The following is a 16,756-nucleotide window of genomic DNA, read 5'->3' as shown; positions in this document are numbered from 1 at the left end:
AAACTACTCAAAAAAGTAAAAATACACAAAAAAACTACTCAATTACAGTAACGTGAGTAAATGTAATTTGTTACTGTCCACCTCTGGTATTTACACCCCACTCTATGCATTTACATAAACATACATTCATTTAAACAAGAAATTGGTCGTTTTAATGACTGCAGGTGGCATTTTCGTTGTGTCATTATGGCACATTAAATACTTCTCAATGAATGTTAGAGTAGCCTATTTCTCATTTTTGGAGCATATTCAATGTTGAAGATGAAGAGGACTGCCATTAGAACCACAAGAGCTATGGTGACATCATCTACCTCACAGACTTTCTCACCTTCCATCTTATCTCCAGGATTGAATCTGCACCCAAAGGGCTTCATTTTATATATAGAACCGGGTTGGGTGTATTTGGTACCTAAAAAAGAAAGTGATAATGTTACACAAGGCTCATACTTAGTGGGTTTAATATTATAAAAAAAATTACTTTAAAACCTTTCCAACTTCCCAGTTCATATTCTTTTTTATGATTTTTTACCTGTCACAATATACCGGCTTTGAAAATTTGATATTGAAAGATGGGACCCAAAGAAGCAGTTGAAAAAGAAATATTGAACTATTTAAAGATAAACCGACCCACATACACTTACCTCATTAATGACATAAAGGAATTTTGGGCTCTCCTTAAAAAGAAATGGAAGCAACAGGGCAGCAGCAGCCATTGAGAGACCTTTAATGAAAAATTATGAAATTGCACATGACCAATTGTGTCACTTTTTATTGTCATTCTTAGTCTGATGCTATATTACCTCTGTATGCCAAATCAACGTAGGCTTGTTTTGCTTTATCCAATTCGGTACAGATATCCACTCCAACCTGTCTTCTGTGGCACTCATTAATCACTTTCTGTGCCACCAGGCCTAGATTCTTCAGGATGTTTCTTTCAATATCTGTGTCAAGTATGCTTTGGACCTCAAATGAAAGCTGTTAGAATACAATAACATTATTAAAAGATACAATATTTATTTTCTTGCTTTTTAATTTTGAACAATATTCTACTTACAACCAAAGGGACTTTAAGGGCTGGATATCGTGTTAATGTATCCTTTGTGGGGTTATGTTTTATGAAGTCTGTCCTCTCATTCCTTGTCCGTGCCATGTAGTCCATTAAAATTTTGATTTTTGGTGTTTTTTTCAAGCATTCTGTTTTCATTTTTTCCAAGTGGACCCCGATGCTGTAATCATCTTCCCCTGACTTAGACTACCCGCAAAAACAAATGTATGCATTTAGTAACTTTACTCTTTTTACTGAATCCTGAAGATCAGTCTGTTTGTAACACTTACCCCTTCAGACAATGGCCTCTTCCTATTCATGTCTTATAAAATAAACAACAAAAAAAGCATTTTAAAATGATAATTGCCCATTAAGGTGTCAATTTGTCAAACATGCTTACCTCTGTACGGGGTATCTGTTGGACCCTTGATGAAAACTTGTGGTTCCTTACTTTGCTGAACCTGAATCGAACTTCCTTTATCTCATTGATCTCAACTAAGGGTAATCTTTCCATTTTTGAATTTATTTTTAAGCATTTCATGCCATGACTCCTTAAACAGAAAAATAACAATGTTAATTTATTCTAACATGTATCACCTTTAAGTATCAACAATATCCTAGATCTATAGGTTTTATGAAACTAAAAAGCTCTTTGACATGTTCTTACATATCCTCTTCCAGTTTTGTCTCTCAAGAACTGGTATTTGGTGACAAGGGATAAGCACACCTTGTTGTATTGGTCACTTGTTGGATACCTGAAAACAGAAGATATATAAGAGTTCAGAAGCAAAACCCTCTAAGTGCGCCTTTACATGTTTTCTTGTAAATTAGCTTTTTTTATCAGACTCTTAATGAATTCTGCCAACAAACTGTTACTTTTAAAATGACCTGAGACATAAATGAACATGTAATACATGCCGGGACCTTTCAGTTAATATCATCTTATTTCAGACAAAGGTGGTCTTAAGCAGCTTTTGTATTTGAGCTCCTAAATATAGATATAAATATAATTATATTTTTGCACATCACTTATTCATATGTGATTTATTGGATTATAATTACCATGTATATGCACACATCTGATCAAACAGTGCTTGAATAATTTTTGATCTCCATTTGCTTCGTCCTGTTGAAGAAAAAAAATCTCCACTTTCCTCATCAAGTCCTTTTTGGATTGACATGGGGAAGTTTGGTAACTGATAATTTGTTGGCCACCCTGTTCAAGCAACTTAATGTGTTGCGATTGCCCCAACTGGACAACTAGATGAAGTCCTATAAAAAAGGAAAACAAGGAAGTTGTAAGTAAGTGTTTGGTATGTTTGCATGGTATGGGCACCAAAAAAAATTTTTTGTTATAAAAATAGCAGATATAAATAGTAATAAGCATAAAAAAGTAATTAGATATGTAATATACTTACTCATGACTGGTGTATGTAGTCTTGGGAGGCATTTCAGTCTTTATTTGTTTTTGTAGTCTAATGAATTTAACTTGATCCTTCATTTTAGGATATATTTTAACTATCATATTCTCAGTTAGGTTGATTAACGTATTCCCATTCATTTCAATCTCTAAAACAACAGGTCAACAGGAGTAAAAGATGATAATGTAAACAAAATTGCATGCTGAATTATATATTGCAGCAAACATATATTTACTAATGTTTAGTGATTGTGTGTCGCAAGGGGATGATCTTTATAAGAGTCCAGTCCATGGCAAGCTAACTCATCCCCTACTTCAAGGGCACACCAAGATGCTGCAGTAACTTTGTATGCATGGAGATGGCTGTCAAATTTAAGTGGAGTAAGAATTTTTCCAAACCAATATATCCATATATTGCCTTGATCTTGAAGAATATTGGAATCTCTTCAGTGTGTACAGTGTCAATCACTTTGCATTCACCAGTTTTATAATTTGTATTATTAACTGTGATGGAATTAGTTTTTTGTGGGACTTCATTAGACAGACGTTTGCCAATCTTTGTTTCCAGTGTAGCCAGAACTAAAGAGGGCAGGGTGTTTGATGGAACTTCAGATGATCCTGAGGCATTGCATACTTCATATCCAATGCTTTTCTTCTCAGCTTGCTCCCAGCACTGTCTCAGCTGATGTCTTCTAGCAAGTGTTTTGGTGATGTTCTTGAAGTTGCAAACAACAGTGGACACCTTCTTGAAATACTGGTGCTTTGCCTCAAAGCACATACAAGATAAATGAACCAATGGACCATATTTCAGCAAAAGTGAAGGGTAGTGCACTAAAAAATGAATTTTTGGAGTGACACCATCAGGAAAGATTGTTTGAAATGTTGATAAAAACTCCTGTAGATAGGGTATCCATGATCTTCTAACCACTGGGGCCATGATTACATCTACCACTTCTCGCAGTAAAATATAGCAGTTCCAGTACTTGTTTGGAGAGACATACGATCCAACCATCAGTGGTAACAGTCGAAACAGTGTCCAGGTTTCTGAAGCTTTACCAGATAAATGGGTTCGCTGCATTCTCTCAGTGAGCGTTTGTGGCTTAGATGATTTAAAAATGTTCAATTTGAAAATTCAGTTGAGCCAGGGTGATTTGCTTATCTCGAATAAGCTGATAAAGAGTCAACCTCAGAACTTTAGGGATGACTCCCTCCAAAACATCATGCATCACATCAGGTGGAAACCAGTGAGTTATCAATGAAGGGGCATAGTTTAGAGATGAAAAACAGCACTCTCTCAGCACACCATAAACATTTCCCAAATCAGGATTTTCACAGACAGCCTGAAGATGGTATTTGTAGTTGACACTGTCTCTTAGAGTAAAGTCTTCTTCCCTGAATTTGACGGTAATGTTGTCTTTTGTAGCCATGCAGAACCGGCATATTCTTCCATGTGAAAAGTTTATTTTCAACCCAATCAAAGAGTAAGCTGAAAGATTATCTGCTGATATGGTGACTATTGTGCCATAGAATCTTCTGCTTTCACCATTACATGACAGAGTCACTCCTTCAGTCTCTAAGTGCCTCACTTCCTCAATCAAGGGCTGGAAAAGATTGTTGTAGTTGGTAAGGTCTTCTTCAATAAACCGATGTCTGATTAAAGAAGATAGGTAAATATTCTCAAGTTTTGATGTGTATTTCTTGTCAATGTTTCCAAGTTTAAAATACACAGCTGTCAATTATGTTTTCCCTTTTTAGAGCCTAAAGGGTTAACAATTTTAAATTCATCAATGTAGAAATGTAGCCGTAGATTGGATAAGGAAGTAAGATGACTACTTTTGAACTGGTCTCCATCAGTGTAGTCCTCCATAATAATATCCTGATGTTTGGGTGCTACCTCTTGAACCTCTAGGTTCTCCACAATACTGAATTGAACTGTGGCAGCAATACAATGCTTTTCTCTTAATTTTCAAAATGAACCCCTACAAAAATGTTCTGTGGTAATCCAGTGGTATATCATGTGATAAAACATCACAGGTACCACACAAAACTTGTGTGGTAATTGTGTGGTATTGCAGGCTCGGACTGGCAATCTGTATTACCGGGAAAAAGCCCGGTGGGCCGGCGCACATGTGGGCCGGTGCGGTGGCCTCCGCCCTTCGAGAATTTTTTTATGCCAAAATATTTAAGTTATTTATTTGCGCCCCGGCATCATGTACAATGCAGTTGCATCCATTTGACTTGGGGAGAGGGGTGACAAGGTCAATATTTTTTGGCCTCTTCATGACAGGTTCAGTGTGTTACGGTCACACCCCCCTGCCCAACCCCTCAAGTGGATTTGTCCAAGCAGCTGCTGTTTATGGCGAAAAAAATAACAGTGAGTGATGAGTGAAATCGCATCATTTAGCCTTGGCTTGCACGTTGCACTTAAATCATTATGGACAACAGAGGCATCAAAAAGAGGAAAGGAGGAGCGGAGAAGATCCGTGAGAAAAAGCAAAAAGCCCTACAGGCCAATGCTGCAAAATATTTTAAAATTGACAATTTGTTTGCTGCTGCTAGTGGAAGTAGAACTAGCGACACCTCCGAAAACGTTGCTGGAGATGTCACCCCAGCGCCCAGAGATGGTAAGGAGGTTGGAACACGTTTTACTTCGTAACATTTACTCTTAAGAGTACATTAAAGCGGGTACTTTTACTTACTCTAGTATATTTTCCGTTACACTACACGGTTAAACACACGCAAACTCCAGAAATAATACTGTATACACAACAAGCACAGAATTGAGACAATCCATTGATGATTGACATCTAATTGGCTGCATAATGTAAGTGCTTCTCGCAAGAGTCGCAACACACACACCACACGTGACAGATAGATTCATGAGAAAACATGAGTTTTGTCAAATTAGTTTGGATTTCACATAACTGTTCACTGTCCCGGCTTAGACGACCATCTTAGGAGATTCTCTAAATTTAGTTAAGTTTAATATGCATAGTGAATGCAAAACTCAGTTTAACTTGTCTGATATTTCACATAATAAGCTGTATATACATCAATGCTTGTCAATTCTGTGTTTGTCTGAAGTATTATTTAATCTATACTGTACTGTTTGTGTATGTTGCAGTTTTACACATATATACTACTGTATAATATTGTATACGTGCCCTTTATAAGTATTGGGACAATACAGGCAAAATTTCTCTGTTTGCTGTGGAGTCAAGAAATGTATAAACATTAAAAGATGAATATGAGACAAAAGTACAGAATGTCACATTTATTTTTTCACCTGTATTAACATACACAAATACCAACTCAATGAAACAACACATTTGTATTTTAATACTTCTATTTAATGTGGGCATATTGAGACCATTGGCTCAGAAGTGTTAGGTGATGAACTGTGTCCTGATGCATTAATTCTTCACACAGAGAAGTAGAGAATGTGTAGTATTTTGATCCATTTCTTGAGTTTGGGGACAACGCACACAAGTCAGTTAATAAAATGTGACATTCTGTACTTTTGATATTCATCTTACCAATTTCTGGTCTCCACAGCAAACAGAGAAATTTTGTCTTTACTGTATCCTGATACTTATGGAGGGCACTGTGTGTGTGTGTGTGTGTGTGTGTGTGTGTGTGTGTGTGTGTGTGTACCTGGTAATTATCACGTTGTGGGGACCAATTGTCCCCACAAAGATAGGAATACCAGTGTTTTTGTGACCTTGTGGGGACATTTTGATGTCCCAATGAGGAAACAAGCTTATAAATCAAACAAAATTATGTTTATTGAAAATCTAAGGTACAAGAAAGTTTTCTGTGATGGTTGGGGTTAGGGAATGGGGCGGGTAAGGGGAATAGAATATACAGTTTGTACAGTATAAAATGCATTACGTCTATGGAATGTCCCCACAAAACCAGAATATGTGTGTGTGTGTGTGTGTGTGTGTGTGTGTGTGTGTGCGCGCGTGTGTGTGTGGTGGGGGGGTTGTCAGTTAAGTGCTGGACCGGTCCAGGAGAAAATTGCCAGGGCCGAATTTTGTTCCCAGTCCGACCCTGTGGTATTGTGTTGTTTTTTGGGACACTTTACCACAGGATTTTGTTGTAACGTCTGTAATATTACTGCAGTATTCTTGTGGGATTGTGTGGTATTAATTTCATATTTCTGCGGTATTTACCACAGGATTTTGTTGTCAAGTATGTAGGATTACTGCAGTATTCCTGTAATATTCTTGTGTTATTACTTTCATATTTCTGTAGTATTTACCACAGGTATTGTGTTGTTTTTTGGGACACTTTACCACAGGATTTTGTTGTAACGTCTGTTATATTCCTGCACTAATCTTGTGGTATTACTTTCATATTTCTGTAGTATTTACCACAGAATTTTGTTGTAAAGTATGTAATATTCTTGTGGGATTGTGTGGTATTACTTTCATATTTCTGCGGAAATTACCACAGGATTCTGTTATATAATATTCTTGCAGTATTCCTGTAATATTCTTGTGGTATGACTTTCATATTTCTGTAGTATTTACCACAGGTATTATGTTGTTTTTTGGGACACTTTACCACAGGATTTTGTTGTACTGTCTGTAATATTCTTAGGATATTACTTTCATATTTCTATTGTATTTACCACAGGATTTTGTTGTATAATATTCTTGTGGTATTCCTGTAATATTCTTGTCACAAGTCGGGGTGCACCCGGATGTAAATAAGGTCACGCCCCTTTCTCCACCTCGAGGAGATTCCCAAAGCCACCCCAATGACCAGACACACAAGGTAAGCATAAATTAAAATATACTTTATTTAATTTACTTAAAACTAATAAATAGGGAAGGGAAAAAGGGGGGACTTAAAATGACGGCCACTCTAGGCTCTCCTCCTTCGCCACCAACTGGATCCTTACACAGTTCATTCTCTTGGCATTCCCGTTGGCTCTCTTTCTCTCCACAGATTACTGCTGGGACACAGGGACACAGTGAATCAGTTCCAAGGTTTTCTCTCACCTCTGTGCTGGTTACAGCTTCCAGGTAGGTATGGCTCTCTCCACAACTCAGTATCTCAGTGCTCACGCTGGCTCTCTTTCTCTCTCCACAGATGACTGTTGGGATGCAAGGACACGGTGAATTGATTCTAAGGTTTTCTCTCACCTCTGTGCTGGTTACAGCTTCCAGGTAGGTATGGCTCTCTTTCCACAACTCAATATCTCAGTGCTCACGCTGGCTCTCTTTCCCTCCACAGAGGACTGTTGGGATGCAAGGACACGGTGAATTGATTCTAAGGTTTTCTCTCACCTCTGTGCTGGTTATAGCTTTCAGGTAGGTATGGCTCTCTCCACAACTCAATATCTCAGTGCTTACGCTGTCTCTCTTTCTCTCCACAGAGAACTGCGGATGGCGGGCTTAACGCTGGCTAGCTATGCAGTGCGTTGATTAGACAGTGGTTCGCAAGGAGACGCCGGGGGCCAAGACCCACTCGGCGGACTCGTTGATTGGCAGAGGGGCGAGAACGTCACGCCAGCACACCGGGTCGAGCGCTGCCCTTTCCTCGAGACCCGTTGGTCAATTGAAAACTGGACCGGGGCGCCCTTTCGTCGAGACCTCGGGCCGGCGGATCTCTTTCGCCTCTACTCTGTAGTGATGAAAAAGACACAGGTAAAGTAACAGCAGTAAATGTAGTACTCACGCACACCGCCAATCGCACAATTCTTCACCGCCACTCTGTAATACTGTCAGACTGAAACACACTACAGCATAGTCATACAGATGTTCTCTAGCGCCGCTTTTCCTCTTTGTCGTCCCGGGGCGAGTGACTGAAGGCAGGGTTACGTCAGACAAGACACAGCACTCTCACTGCAATACACAGCATTACACAGCACCACTTCAAGTGAAAATTTCTACATCCAAAAGACTCACCCACCACGCTCAGTGCACACAATGACACCCGCCTTCTTCCACTTTGCTCTGGGCGAGAATAGGGAGATGGTAGACGGCCTAGTGTTTGTTTATTGTCGTCACTGTAGCTGCTTACACAAAACCCTTCGGCTCACCCACCACGCTGGTACAGGGGTAGGGCCACTCGTTCTCTCTTGAAAACACTCCAAACGATTGTATAAATCAACTGCATATAAAACACCTACTTCAAGTGATGTATTTACTCACAACTTCGGTCTCCCTTCGTCCTAGGTTGACTTCACGCTGTAATGACTCCAGATGCATCAGCGAGGCGTTTTCCAGCCACCAACACCACTTTTCCACAGGTGTGTACTCACAACAGTAAGTTTTCCTCTTCCTCCGTTTCTCTCATCCACCTTCAGTACCTGTCTAATATTCCACCTGTAAGGTCGTCAATATCTTCCTTTGTATAGATCTATGATCCAAGCGAGAGAGAGAGAGAGAGCAATACAGCGGTCCAAACAGCGTATCCGGCGAGCCCAACTCGGCGCTACGATACACAACAACACGCCGTAACAACAACGATTTCGGGGTGCTCCTTTTTAAAGATCCACAGCCTGCCTTCCTTTCGCCTCCTGTGGCTCTGTCCTCTTTCCAGTCGCTTCAGCGATCCCCGGATCAACAGAGCCTTCGGGCTCTTCAAAAGGTGCGTGTCTTTGTTTGCCCTTGGCAAAGGAGCTTCCCCCGTGTCAATCGCCTCTCGTGTACATCGCTCTTCGTGTTCGAACGCCCTCTCTTTGTGTTTCAGCAGAGCTATTTATTTCGTACAGCCTCCAATCACCCTTCGCTGGCTTCATTCCTCTCACCTGCGGCTCGTCAACCCCTGATTCCGTTGTCCTGTAAAACCAGGAAGTGAGAAGGTCCGTCCTCGTATGTGGCCCGGTGGGGAAACCTTCCGGGCGGAACCAAAACTTCCCTAACTTTGGTTCCGCCCTTAAAAAGATCGTCACCTTGTGACATCCTCCCCCGCCAATCCGTTCTCGTCCCGAGAACGCGTTGTTTGGGGACTGATAGTGCGTTGATGGGAACTTTACTTTTTTAAAAAAACATGGTAGGTCATTGGGGGACCTTGGTCTCAACCCGAGGTGGACTGCCGACTACGCCAAATCTGTCGCAGGTAGGGGTGGACCCAGGTGTAAATAAGGTCACGCCCCTTTCTCCACCTCGAGGAGATTCCCAAAGCCACCCCAATGACCAGACACACAAGGTAAGCATAAATTAAAACGTACTTTATTTAATTTACTTAAAAATAATAAATAGGGAAGGGAAAGGGGGGACTTAAAATAATGGCCACTCTAGGCTCTCCTCCTTTACCACCAACTGGATCTTCGCACAGTCCATTTTCTTAGCGTTCACGCTGGCTCTCTTTCTCTCCACAGACGACTGCTGGGATACAAGGACACAGTGAATCGATTTCTAGGTTTTCTCTCACCTCTGTGCTGGTGACAGCTTCTAGGTAGGTATGGCTCTCTCCACAGCTCAATATCTCAAGCTGGCTCTCTTTCTCTCCACAGACGACTGCGGGGATACAAGGACACAGTGAATCGATTTCTAGGTTTTCTCTCACCTCTGTGCTGGTTACAGCTTCTAGGTAGGTATGGCTCTCTCCACAGCCCAATATCTCAGTGCTCACGCTGGCTCTCTTTCTCTCCACAGACGACTGCGGGGATACAAGGACACAGTGAATCAATTTCCAGGTTTTCTCTCACCTCTGTGCTGGTTACAGCTTCTAGGTAGGTATGGCTCTCTCCACAGCTCAATATCTCACAGACGGCTACGGGTGGCGGGCTTAACGCTGGCTGGCTATGCAATGCGTCGATTGGACAGTGGTTTACAATGGGACGCCGGGAACCAAGACCCACTCGGCGGACTTGTTAGTTGACAGAGGGGCGAGAACGTCACGTCGGCACACCGGGTCGAGCGCTGCCCTTTCCTCGAGAACCGTTGGTCAATCGAAAACTGGACCGGGGCGCCCTTTCGTCGAGACCTCGGGCCGGCGGATCTCGTTCGCCTCTACTCTGTAGTGATGAAAAAGACACAGGTAAAGTAACAGCAGTAAATGTAGTACTCACGCACACCGCCAATCGCACAATTCTTCACCGCCACTCTGTAATACTGTCAGACTGAAACACACTACAGCATAGTCGTACAGATGTTCTCTAGCGCCGCTTTTCCTCTTCGTCGTCCCGGGACGAGTGACTGAAGGCGGGATTACGTCAGACAAGACACAGCACTCTCACTGCAATACACAGCATTACACAGCACCACTTCAAGTGAAAATTACTACATCCAAAAGACTCACCCACCACGCTCAGTGCACACAATGACACCCGTCTTCTTCCACTTTGCTCTGGGCGAGAATAGGGAGATGGTAGATGGCCCAGTGTTTGTTTATTGTCGTCACTGTAGCTGCTTACACAAAACCCTTCGGCTCACCCACCACGCTGGTACAGGGGTAGGGCCACTCACTCTCTCTTGAAAACACTCCAAACGATTGTATAAATCAACTACATATAAAACACCTACTTCAAGGGATGTAGTTACTCACAACTTCGGTCTCCCTTCGTCCTAGGTTGACTTCACGCTGTAATAACTCCAAATGCATGAATGAGGCTTTTTCCAGCCACCAACACCACTTTTCCACAGGTGTGTACTCACAGCAGCAAGTTTCCCTCTTCCTCCGTTTCTCTCATCCAACGTCAGTATCTGTCTAATATTCCACCTGTAAGGTCGTCGATATCTTCCTTTGTATAGATCTATGATCCAAGCGAGAGAGAGAGAGAGAGCAATACAGCGGTCCAAACAGCGTATCCGGCGAGCCCAACTCGGCGCTACGATACACAACAACACACCGTCACATTAACGATTTCGGGGTGCTCCTTTTTAAAGATCCACAGCCTGCCTTCCTTTCGCCTCCTGTGGCTCTGTCCTCTTTCCAGTCGCTTCAGCGATCCCCGGATCAACAGAGCCTTCGGGCTCTTCAAAAGGTGCGTGTCTTTGTTTGCCCTTGGCAAAGGAGCTTCCCCCGTGTCAATCGCCTCTCGTGTACATCGCTCTTCGTGTTCGAACCTGCCTCTTTGTGTTTCAGCAGAGCTATTTATTTCGTACGGCCTCCAATCACCCTTCGCTGGCTTCATTCCTCTCACCTGCGGCTCGTCAACCCCTGATTCCGTTGTCCTGGAAACCAGGAAGTGAGAAGGTCCGTCCTCGTATGTGGCCCGGTGGGGAAACCTTCCGGGCGGAACCAAAACTTCCCTAACTTTGGTTCCGCCCTTAAAAAGATCGTCACCTTGTGACATTCTTGTGGTATTACTTTCATATTTCTATAGTTTTTACCACAGGATTGTGCTATATAATATTCTTATGGTATTACTTTCATATTTTTATAGTATTTACCACAGGATTTTGTTGTATAATATTCTTGTGGTGTTCCTGTAATATTCTTGTGGTTTTACTTTCTGTAAGGTTTTGTTCTGTGTTTACTTGTATTCTGTGTATTTTTGTTATTTGAACTATAACAAAAATAGAAAATACAATGAAGCATTTCATCCTATAAAGACAATATGAGAAGTGCTAAGATATCACAATTCATATGTATGCTGCACTCTAGCTGTATTGTTCTTACCATATAATAATTATATATCTTTTTAAATGTTCAAGGTGAAGACAAGTAAATTAAGATCACTACTCATACAGCTAGGCTCCGCCACGAGCTTGTGAAACGGTCAAACTGCCAGTGCTCGAGCTACACCAAATCAACGGATAACATTAAAGTTTACCATAGGCTATATTAGTCATATCAAATTATACTAACAACTGAATTAACATTACTGTAAATTAATTTCAATAAATTAACCAAGAATTTAGGGAAACTTACCTCAGAATCTACCACAGTAACCTCTCGCCTGAAGAGAAATTCCGTTATCCAGAACGCGGATTAATTATAGTTGTACTTTTAATTGAATTGATCACTGTATAACTGAACAGACGGACCCTAATGAAAAATTATATGGAACCACTTTAATGGGTTCATTAAAAAGAACCCCAAATGGTTCTTTGAATCAAAGTTCTATTTAGAACCATTAAAGGTTCTTTATTATTATGAGTAATTTATTATTGATAAGGAATTATAACCGATCTAGAAAATTATAAAAGTTTACTATTTATTAATTGTATTATACAGAAATATAAATCTATAAAAATTACTTAAAATCACATCTCTTTATTCTGTATTAGACAGCAAAACTTTAGTTTACATTTAAAATGTCTCATTACATTCAACCATTTAGTTATTTAATTATTTCCATTAAGCATTTTCACTTTTTAATAAACATACATACGTTTATATATAAATAATATATATAAATAAATTGCATCTCTGTATTAAACAGCTAAACTCTTAATTACACTATACATTAAAACTTTTGTTCAAGTTATTTCCCTTACGCATAGATACTGTACAGTATATGCAGTACTAATTTTTAGTAACTTTTACATGTGTCTGAAATGATGAAAAGAAGTCACGGCAACACTTCTCAACAAGGTTCATTAGTTAACATTAGTTAGCTACATTAGTTAACATAAACTAATAATGAACTGCACTTATACAGCCTTTATTAATCTTTGTTAATGTTAATTTCAACAATTACTTTATTAAAATCTTGTTAACATTAGTTAATGCACTCTGAACTAACATGAACAAGCAATTAAAGCTTAAATTTTTATTAACTAACATTAACAAAGATGAATAAATACTGTAACAAATGTATTGCTTATGGTTTGTTCAAGTTAGTTAATACATTAACTAATGTTAACTAATGAACTTTATTGTAAAGTGTTACCGAAATCACAATGCATTTAAAGACAATTCATAAACAATCTATTAAATAGAATGACAATTTACACAAGTTGATTGTACATTTGTTTTGTACAGGTATTAAAACTTAAGCATATATTTTATAAATTAAAGTCACTGTGTGCTTAATGGCAAAAGGGTATTGAACATTGAGGAGAAAAAAAAACGCAAACAGTTGTCACGGAGTGACTATGCGGGGCGGAACCAAAAGGAGAGTGAAGAGGTTCCGCCCGGACCGGTTTGTAGAGACACCGGCACTTCAGGGTTCCCCGGGAATCCCCGCACTCGCTGAAACAAGGCACAGCTGTGTGAGTGACGTGGCGAGCGATGGTTGGGCGAGCCACGCCATGGAGGAGGATATAAAGAGAGAAGGTAGAAGTTACTGGAAGGGTCGATTTTCGGGCGAGTCAACTTCCGCCTTGGGCAGCACAACGAAGACCAGCCTCCGAAGAGTCCGCAGGCTCTGCTGATCCGGCGACCGCTAGGTAGCGGGCGGAAAGAGTGCGGGGCTGGTCCGGGCGAAAGGACGGCGTGGTTGTGTATAGGAAGTTACTTGTCAGAGTGAAGTTTGATCGCGTTGGATATACGCTGCAGATGCCGGCTGGGTTGTTAGTCCTTCGGGTGCTGAAATACGTAGTTCTGCTACGGCTAGGAGCTGTGGAGAGAGAAGAAACACTGTTCAACAGTCAAGTAAGAACCTCTTGAAACGGAAATACACAAAGCTTTCTTGAAGTGTTGTGCTGTGTCCTTGTCGTCCGTACTCACCTTAGGAGGGTCTCGGACCTTTGTGGATGCCATCAGGGGCCGCCGCGACGGTGTGTGCCCAACCCACCCAGATACGCTCTGTAGTGGTGTTCCAGCTGGAGTCACGTGGAAACCCCTCCAACGTCCCTGGCCCTGTAATACTCCCCCTGAGGGCGAGAAGCGAGATTTTTAGATTCCCTTTCCCATTCCCCACTTTAGTTTTAAATAATTTAAATAAAGTTTCTATTTCTATATTTTACTTATCTCTGGTTTGTCTGGTCATTGGGGTGCTTTGGGACCTCCTCGAGGTGGAACTAGGAGGAGCGTGATCCGCGACAGGGGCGGTCCGCTTCTCCAACCTGTGACACAGTAATTCCACAGCCTGTGATGTCAATGTCTTCCACATATTAAGTTCACATTGTCCATTATAAAGTTGATACTTTCAGATTTGAGAAGATCAGGAGAGCCGTTGAACACTATAGTTGGTGTGGGACCTTTGGGTTCCTGTAAAACAAACATTTCACCTTTTAAAAGCGTTTCACCAATTAATAGGAGCCAAAAGATAGACTTAAAATTACCCCATTGTAACACAGAAGTATGACAACTTGGCAAGCAAAACGCAAGAACCAACAAGACTCATAATAATTGATGTGGAGCTGTATGCTATTTAAGGGTAAACAGAGTAATATTTTTATATTTGCATTAAATGTTACTTTAAATAAAGTGCCTCAAATGCTAACTAAATTACAGAAGACTATACCTACACTATTTACACAGTCAAGGAAGCTGGGATTTTCTTTAAATAATGCTTGCAATAACATAAGTACTCCTTACAACACAGCTGTCTTATTGTGCTTGGCAATTTAATTTAAAATGACAAAGAAATAAAGCAGGACTGTAACGTAATTCATTAAAACCCGGAACAAAATGTATTTAACAGAGCTTTTATAACTGACGATTGACGAAGCCCGTCAGTGCTTTAACGTTACCAGCAGTATTTTTTAACTGAGGTAAATATTATAAATGTAGCTAATATCACTATTTAGCACAAGACCTACTCTAACAAAATAAATATTAACTAATTATACTAAATATTTCAGTAATATTGTTTCAAAAATGTAGAAAGTTTACTTACCTCAGGGTACAAACAAGCAGAAATGCCGGTCCGGAGTCTGAACTCCCCAGTTTGAAAAAATAACTGTCACGCCTCGAGGCTCATCTTCGCGTATGGTGGTGGTCTGATCTGCCCCTCACATTATCTCCGCTCTGGTTTAATAAACAGATGAATATAAACACACACACATACATAAATAACATGTTTAATATAATAAAGCTTGACGGTGAAAGATTTTATACCCTAAAATTGCCAAATTTCCCTCAGACATCACACGTAACTGAATTAAACACTATTGGGCGGTTTTCTCGGACAGGACTTATCACTGACTAAAATACTGACATCTGTTAACATATGAGTGCTATTGTTTTGTCTCAAAATGCACGCCAGTATTGTATTTTATAAGGTTTGTTTGTAAAAATGTCCCAATTATAATTAAGACGGAGTCCTAAGCCTTGTCCGGTATTATCTTAACTAAAATAGCTCCACTTTGACACATAACATAACACACACTTTAAGTCGGTCACATAACATAACACACCTTTATATAACTTATATGTTTACAAAAACGTCGAGTATTTGCGTCTTTGCCAATTAATATAGTCTAAAATTAACATTTATTTACAAACACTTACCTGACGTGACCTTGAGGAATCGGCTGATGACTTGTGTCTTTGTGGGAAACAGTGAGTGATTCCAGCTGTTACATGCGGAATCTCAGATGAAATGACCTGTGATTCAGATCCTTCCGAGTTAAGTTAAGACATTTTAAATTAAAAACTCACGCACATACTGTACATACACACGCGGGTACACACACGGGTATATTTAGAAGTTTTATTTAAGATTGTTATGATATTGGGACTATTTCTCCACCCGCTTCTTCAGCTCTGAAGTTCAAATTCGCATGCAGTCCGGTTATAACAAATGTAAAAGATATGAAACATCACTCAACAGCAATATCAATTAAGTGCAATCCTAAAATATGATTTAAAACATAACCCTTTCATTGTTAAGTATGAGAAATTAAAATGAATTAAATCGCATGTTTAAACGCCACAGAGATATCAGAGCCAGCAGTCTGATGGGCTTGCCGAGGAGAGGCTGCGCTGGGCGGGGTGTGAGCGCTTAAGTGTCTGTGATTTTCTGGAGCTCATATGGAGCTCATCTACGTCCGAAAGTGTCCGAGCACATTTTTAAATAGACGCTATCTTTATTAACCGACCGCATATTTAAACTTAAAGTACATACATTCACGCCTGAACAACTCTTACAATTACATTTTGTGACCAAATAACAGTAATATTATGATCATTTTGTTGTCAGGAAACATAGCTGTCATAAGTCCACATATTTACCTGATTTGTCTTAATTAGTTCACTCAACACTAGCCATTCTGAATTTTGACTGGATTTGAAAATAACCATTCATTTAATATTTTAAACACAGATCTTCTCAACTAGCTCAAACAAAAAAATTGGTTTAACTTATATATTTTTGCCCGTCCAACATTTCATTAGTTGGATTTTTTACAGTGTAGACTAAATATTAGTAGCCTATTTGTTGACTCTCTCTTTATTTGACCACAACCTATTGACACAAAAAGGTTTGTGAATGAGTT

The 16,756-nt window shown here is 40.1% G+C and overlaps 2 long non-coding RNA genes across 5 annotated transcripts; both read right to left on the bottom strand.

The window, feature by feature from the left end:
- Positions 1-92: 92 nt before the first annotated feature.
- LOC129447488 (uncharacterized) lies at positions 93-3,316 on the bottom strand. 2 transcript variants are annotated; one of them, XR_012369151.1, is made up of 5 exons: positions 2,108-3,316; positions 1,713-1,800; positions 801-1,596; positions 642-721; positions 93-409 (listed from the first exon to the last, which is right to left on the bottom strand). It is a non-coding gene; the product is annotated as an uncharacterized lncRNA (long non-coding RNA). The 2 variants fall into 2 exon arrangements; XR_012369150.1 differs by having other exon boundaries at positions 642-1,596.
- Positions 3,317-12,568: 9,252 nt separating this feature from the next.
- LOC129446794 (uncharacterized) lies at positions 12,569-16,391 on the bottom strand. 3 transcript variants are annotated; one of them, XR_012369148.1, is made up of 4 exons: positions 15,157-15,522; positions 14,043-14,525; positions 13,319-13,932; positions 12,569-13,150 (listed from the first exon to the last, which is right to left on the bottom strand). It is a non-coding gene; the product is annotated as an uncharacterized lncRNA (long non-coding RNA). The 3 variants fall into 3 exon arrangements; XR_012369147.1 differs by lacking the exon at positions 12,569-13,150 and adding an exon at positions 15,771-16,391 and having other exon boundaries at positions 13,314-13,932; positions 15,157-15,287; XR_012369149.1 differs by lacking the exon at positions 12,569-13,150 and having other exon boundaries at positions 13,314-13,932; positions 14,043-14,380; positions 14,462-14,525; positions 15,157-15,602.
- Between the last annotated feature and the right edge of the window lie 365 nt (positions 16,392-16,756).

The sequence above is a fragment of the Misgurnus anguillicaudatus genome, chromosome 4 (genome assembly GCF_027580225.2).
Source record: "Misgurnus anguillicaudatus chromosome 4, ASM2758022v2, whole genome shotgun sequence".
Lineage (NCBI taxonomy): Eukaryota > Metazoa > Chordata > Actinopteri > Cypriniformes > Cobitidae > Misgurnus > Misgurnus anguillicaudatus.
This window is presented reverse-complemented; position numbering and strand designations above follow the sequence as displayed.